This window comes from Mytilus californianus, unplaced genomic scaffold (assembly GCF_021869535.1).
Source record: "Mytilus californianus isolate M0D057914Y unplaced genomic scaffold, xbMytCali1.0.p SCAF_1, whole genome shotgun sequence".
In the NCBI taxonomy this organism is placed as follows: domain Eukaryota; kingdom Metazoa; phylum Mollusca; class Bivalvia; order Mytilida; family Mytilidae; genus Mytilus; species Mytilus californianus.
Window position 1 is genome coordinate 25470166 of NW_026262581.1, and position 6879 is coordinate 25477044.

Genomic DNA, 6879 nt, shown 5'->3' on the forward strand with positions numbered 1-6879 from the left:
AATCATATGGTTTAACGTCCCTATGGTCTTCGGATTCCATATTCCACATGCTTAAGTGTGGAGTTGTAGGATTCAACAATCTAAGTGCAGAGTCATTGAATATAAAATCCAAATTGTGAAGTCATTTGATCAAACTCGAGCAGACCTTTCTATGTGACTCAAGTAATTATATAGATTGTATCTAGAAAAATGTCCTTTTATTGAAAAAAAGTTTTTATGTGAAAATAAAAAAATAAAATATACTTTTTTCACAAAAACATTTCTTACAAAAGCGTCAAATGTTAAGATCTGGAAAATATTTAACAAAAAAACATAAAATAACTATGTGGTACTTGTTTGCCAGCATTTACGGTCAAGCGTTTTGTTAAGAATATGTTTGTTTCTCAAATTACAGAAATTTGAAATGATCTACAATCAATGTACGCGTAGGTATTGATTCATTATTTGTTTAGCAAAGAAACTAATAACAAATGAGTATGTATATATGTATTGCCTTTGAGTAACTTATGTTTTTTTTTTCTTTTCATAACCATTTTATTTTAATGGTTCAAACTTGTTTCGTACATGAAAGTATGATTTGTTAACTAAAGACTTTGAAAAAAATTGACAACGGACCAAAACCAATATTGACAGATTTTATTTTTTAATTGATTTCTAATTTGAAAGAATTTTTAATGTTGTTGTTTGATTTTTATCATAAAAATATTAAATGATCAGATTATAATATATTTTAAATATATATTTATCATAACGACGAGGGTATGGGTGTACTGCATAGGAATGGTTTATTATAAAAACCGAAAAATCAATGGACAATATCATGAAGGTGCAAACGTAATAAAGTTTGAAAAAGAAAATGAAAGTTCTCTTTTCTTAACTTGATTGAAGTATTTTTCATTGGTTTTAAATAATAGTTGTAAAGAAATTTGATGTTGTTACATGAATAGAAATAATATGAATACAGCTTTACACTTAGCTGAGTTCAATTATAAACAAGTTCACGGCGCTGATTCGGTTTATCGTTTTTGTTTGATTTTAGTCGTGCAACTGCGGTTATTTACTAAAACAGTTCAGTTAAAAGCTTATGGAAAATAAGATAACATTTCAATAGGGAGAGTCCTTGTGGGGGGGGGGGGGGGGGGGGGGTTATACTTATGGGGATTTGTTTGGGAGACTTCGTAACAGTATCTTGTTACAATCAGTAATTTTCTTGTTTTCTTCAAACATATACATATACTTTGAACGATTTGTGTGAATAGGAGCAACATCAAAAATCGAATGTTTCCTTTGTCACGTGTTGTGTGTAATGAAAAAATAACTATGTATGACGCCTTTGTCCCAAGTGGATGACGGAACAAAATGCTTATGAAATACTTATAATATGACCGAGTAAGACATACACTTATTATCTTTTATATTATTTTAAATTAATTTACCCAAAAATTATGACTTTCTACACCAAGGCAAAAAAAAAAATAAAAATCACTCATGTCACAACCGTACATGGATGTACGTACCTTATTTCCCTAGACACGGCGCGATATAGCTTTTGCGGCATAAAACAGTCAGCAATAAATCAATCAATCAATTACTATGTCCCTAGATGATGTATATCAACTGTATTTACTTAATAGTTACATTTAATATAAAGATAAGAAGATGCGGTATGATTGCCAATGAGACAACTCTCCACAAGAGACCAAATGACACAGAAATTAACAACAAATTAACAATTATAGACTGTTTTCAAGTAGACAGCAATTTGGTGTGCGCATATTGCTTCTTAATTAAGAGTAATTGAAGCTTTCGAACAGTAAGTTTCAGCCATGTGGGTTTGTTCAATTTCCGACGTACGATTCATATCCGTTCCTTATATGCTTCGCAATACTCCAATTAAACTTTTTCTTTTGGGGTTGGTAGAAAAGAAGTAATCCAAAAAAGATATTGGAAAGTTCATAGAATCATGTGCATAACAGTGTAGCCGAGACCATTGATTGGCGCGCTAAAATATCCCATTGACTGGGTCAGATTAGGTGAACGTTCGTCTGTAACGCCCAAAACTCACGACGTATTTATTATAGACATTTAAACTGTGAGGTCACCAAAGGGTCTCAACGCCTAAATAAAATAATTCGAAAAACTAATCAGGAATAACCTTTGTGTTTTGATTTATATTGAATACTTACACTGAACTGCGGCCAAGCTTAGTGAAAGGTCGTGCAACATAATCAGTCAAACAAACTTTATTAGATTAACTCGTTAAGGAATGATCGTTTTCATTGGTCAATTCAAACCTTCGACCTCACACCTGCGAAAATAGAACACGCGTACTAAAAAGCTGAATGGACTGATCAGTATTCACGTAGCCGGTCAAGGTCGTTAAAAACTTCCATCTTCGTATTCCCGAACATGATTGTGTTCTTGATTATCCCATGGCAATTCTAGCTTTTATACATGTGCATGTAAAATTTTAAACTTTAATCTTAACAGTCACGTCGAAATATTTAATTCAACTGTCTCCTCTCAATTGGTCCTTGATTAAGGGAGCTACCATTATATTTTGATTTGGGGTGAAGGACTTGGATGAAACATTTTGTCCTGCATTTTTTTTAGTTGTTATCTCTGTCCTGTCTTTCTATTTTTCAGTCCGTTAGGTCCTGACTATATTTATTCGTTTATCCTGATTTTTTACATAAATCGTCATCCTGCCTTTTTTTTTGTCAAGTTGCTCACCCTGCCTTATCTTTTATTCAATGGACTTGATGAATTAACGTTGTACTTGAAATGAAACCGTACTTAACTACAAAAATAACCAAATTACATACTAAAGATATTGCTCGATTTTCATAGTAAATGGGTTTGTGTTATAAACTGTCATGTTCATTATTTATATTCTTTCATAAGTTTTAGGATAGTGTGATTTTTTTTCTGATTTAGTTTACTTGATTTTGAAAAAAAAATCCCGAAATTCTAAGTAAATTCAGAACATGTAACCAGCCATGCTTTGTTTAGAGAAAAAATGGAGATGGCAAACCATGGCACAGTGGAAGGAAATGTACTTTATAAACTCCAGCGATATACTTTCTTAATTTATAATTAACAGTTTTGCTATCCTCGGTTGAAAATTATACATTGTAAATATTTAAATAGTTGCATAGAAAACAATCAGTTTTAAACAGTGTGGTTATTCACTAAATGTATTGATAAAAGGTGACTCCATTTTTGTACATACTTTTACAGTAGTCATCCTTAGTTTCTTAATATTTCGTTTATAAGTTTATCATACATGTATGATTTTGTATTTCATGCCACACGTTACTTTGGCGGATAGTTCAACAATGTTATGCAAAGCTCTATTCTTACGGTATGAAATTAAAGGATAAATTTTCAACCAATTAAAATCGAAAACAGTACATTTATATAGTTCCTTATAAACTACGACATTTCTCACAAGTATTTATTTATTTTTTAGTTCCACACATGCAAAAATAAAGTCTTCGCCGATGAAACATTTCAAACCTTTTTACACCAACATGCCTTCACTGAATTCATTTGAATTTCGTGGTGACCATGATAGTACATTGCATAGTACATCTATATTCACGTGCACACATGGTACGATCTTTCGGGGACAATTTGCTCGTTTATGACACGTCATTTCTGAATGACCAAACGCTTAGCTACTTTATTTTCGTTTTATAGCATGAAAACAATAAAAGAGGAATGTGCAACCCATCATAAATTTGAAGTGGATCAGTATTATGAGATCCATCATAAGTAACTACGACATTGTCAGGATAATAACCTAGCGTCAATATGAAAGAAATTAAAGTGGTTCATACATTCATCCGTATAAAAGCGGCACATGTATTTTATTTTATCCTTATATTTTCATAGTGCGGTACAAGTGCTGCGTGCATAAAGAATATTACTTAACACAAATTATTAGTATAATATTTCAACCCCACTATTTGAAATTCACAAAATACTTATTTAATTATTTCGACCAAAAATCATTGTTTTTTACGTTCGTAGTAACGTAGTACATTCCATTGTCGGTCACCTGTGTCAATTCACGTGCACACAACAACTGTTGTTGTATTTAAATCGTTCGGCCAATGAAATGAGACGTTACAAGTTGTTTGTTTGTGATACGCCAGAATGTTATCAATGAATTATCAATCGCTAAACTTGACTGCATTTCAGTGTAAACGTTCTTTACTTGTGTTTTCGTTATGTTTTAATAATCAATTTTTATGATATCGCACGTTCTTTCCGCAAAAAAAAAAAAGGATTTAACTGGCTTTAAAAGTTAGAATGCATGTGTTGATTATTATCTTTTTTTTCGGACGTCAAAGCGATTTAACAATTGCGGTTGCATGTCCAATTATGTCATCTTTTAACTTTTTTCTGTTCAAAATTTTATTTTAGAACGAATGCATGATCAACTTTAAAAAGTGTGCGTACACAAAACATATAGACAAAATATACTTCTGTCCTGTCTTTTTCGTACTTGCAAGTTATTAGGCAATAAAAAGGCTATTTGGATCAAGCCTTGTGGAATTTGCATTTACGTTTTTGAATAGGTAAAATGTATAGTTTGGTGAACTTTTCTGCTAACTACTATACTTGTGAAAAACCCTTGGCAACAGAAACATTTTCAGCCTTTTTTTTAATCGACCCAATTTACATAGTAATGGACGACTTCGTACATTTTATGATCGCAAATAAAATATGTATATAATATACTGTGCATTGTAGTTCGTATATATACTGAAACCCTTTGGCAACCCCACAGTTTAAATGTTTATAATAAATACGTCGTGAGTTGTGGGCGTTACAGACGAACGTTCACCTAATCTGACCCAGTCAATGGGATATTTTAGCGCGCCAATCAATGGTCTCGCCTACACTGTTTTGCACATGATTCTATTTAGTGTAGTGTTTTGTAGTATGGAGCAGAACGAATATGAAATCTGTGCCGACGATTGGGATAGGGATTAGCTAGAAAAATAATAACATCTTCAAAATACCATAATCGGTCCTTATAAGTGAGATGAACAACTTTTAACAGACTGCTATCTGTATTCCATTTTCAACAACTTATTATAGGACGAAAACATACGATGAAACCAGACTTGAGACAAGCATCAAAAGGTGTCAGGGTTAAAAAAATGTATTATATTTTTTTTAATCTCTATCCGTGATATTGCAAAATATAAATATAATTATTAGTATACACGTACATGTATAATCAGTTCAGCAATTTTGGTATCAAATTCGGCAGATTTCAAGGGTACAAATCAAAATATACAAAATAATTCTGCTCCATAGAATGTTCATATTAATTGAAGGCAAGAACAAACTATGTTATCTGTTGACATATAAATTAAACTTCATATCGTTTGCGTATTCAAAAACAAAATGACATTTTCATGTTGTCCTTCTAATATCGGCCGCTGTACTTCAGAGTAGATGTTGTACATTAACAAATAACCAAATACATGTAAGCACATGAATCATCTTTTAGCCAGTGCTTCCAAAGAACCATTGCTGATCTTTATACAAGACCTACTATCCCCGATAATCTATTAATGAATGCATACAATGTAATTACGGTTTCATGATACAGTCCGCACGAATATTTATCTCGACGAATCGAGTTACGGTGGTGATTTACTTACATCGAATGAAAGTGAGGTTATCAGAGTTAAGACAGGACTTTTAATTTGAGGGATTTAACGAACAGTTACGACGTTTTGGAATAGACGGATAATGATAATTTTTACATTTTTCATTCCACTATATTTTTTCGTTTATTTACAAACAACCAATGGTAAGTTTAATACATTTTTTTTACCATGTCATCAAATAAAATGCATGTGTAAGAATTTATTCAAATAAAAAGGCAATCTAATAAGTAAAGCGATAAAATAAAATTTTAATAGACTTATTTAAAATACTATGTCATTTAGAATAGAAGTATAACATTTTTTATTATACAATTCATCTAAAATATATGGATTTCGTTTTTTATTTAACAATTCTATCACATTTTTTTTTCATTATCATCTATTTGATATATTTACTTTATACTGATAGGGTAAACAAGTGATGATGAACCAATTATTCTTGTATTTTTTTGTATAGCAGCGTAGTCAATTTCGTTACGTCTTTTATTTTTTAAATTTCAACTTAGCAGCATGTATTTCTTGATTATCATAGAGCTTTTTATATTTATGGTACCTAAATGTAATATATTTCATGGAATTTTTTATATTTTTTAAAAACATTTCTCAAACCTCCGCTTTCCTATCACTTTTTTTTTTCTTGGTAAAATACGGCGTTAACAGTTTTACAATTTCTTATAACAATAATGCATTAACAAAATGTGAGACAAATTTCGTAATTACAAAAATTGGGAATCTTTGACGGCAAAATAATACAGAATAAAGCTTAAGAGTTATAAGGAAATAAACCACATTTTGCATATTCAAAATCTCTAGATTTAATTAATTATATCTCAATTTTCACACGAGGGCCTACACCAAATTTGTTTCGGCTGCTCAATTGATTTTAACAATAATATGTTTATAGTCTCTGAAATAAAGATCTACACAAAATATAAATGCAAATACATGTGTTCTAACTTATAAAACTCTTTTCTGTATTGATAAACAAGGTAGGTTTACTTTTAATTGTAACTGTTATGAGATAGATATAGCTCTAAATGTTCTCCTGGACAACATCTATGTAAGTTGTTTCGGCAATACAGTTTATCGACAGGTTGTGCGTCTTCCTATGGGCACCCATTGCGTCTCTACAATAGCAGACTGTTTTCTGTATTGTCAGTGATTGTTATTAATCACAGTTAAGGTA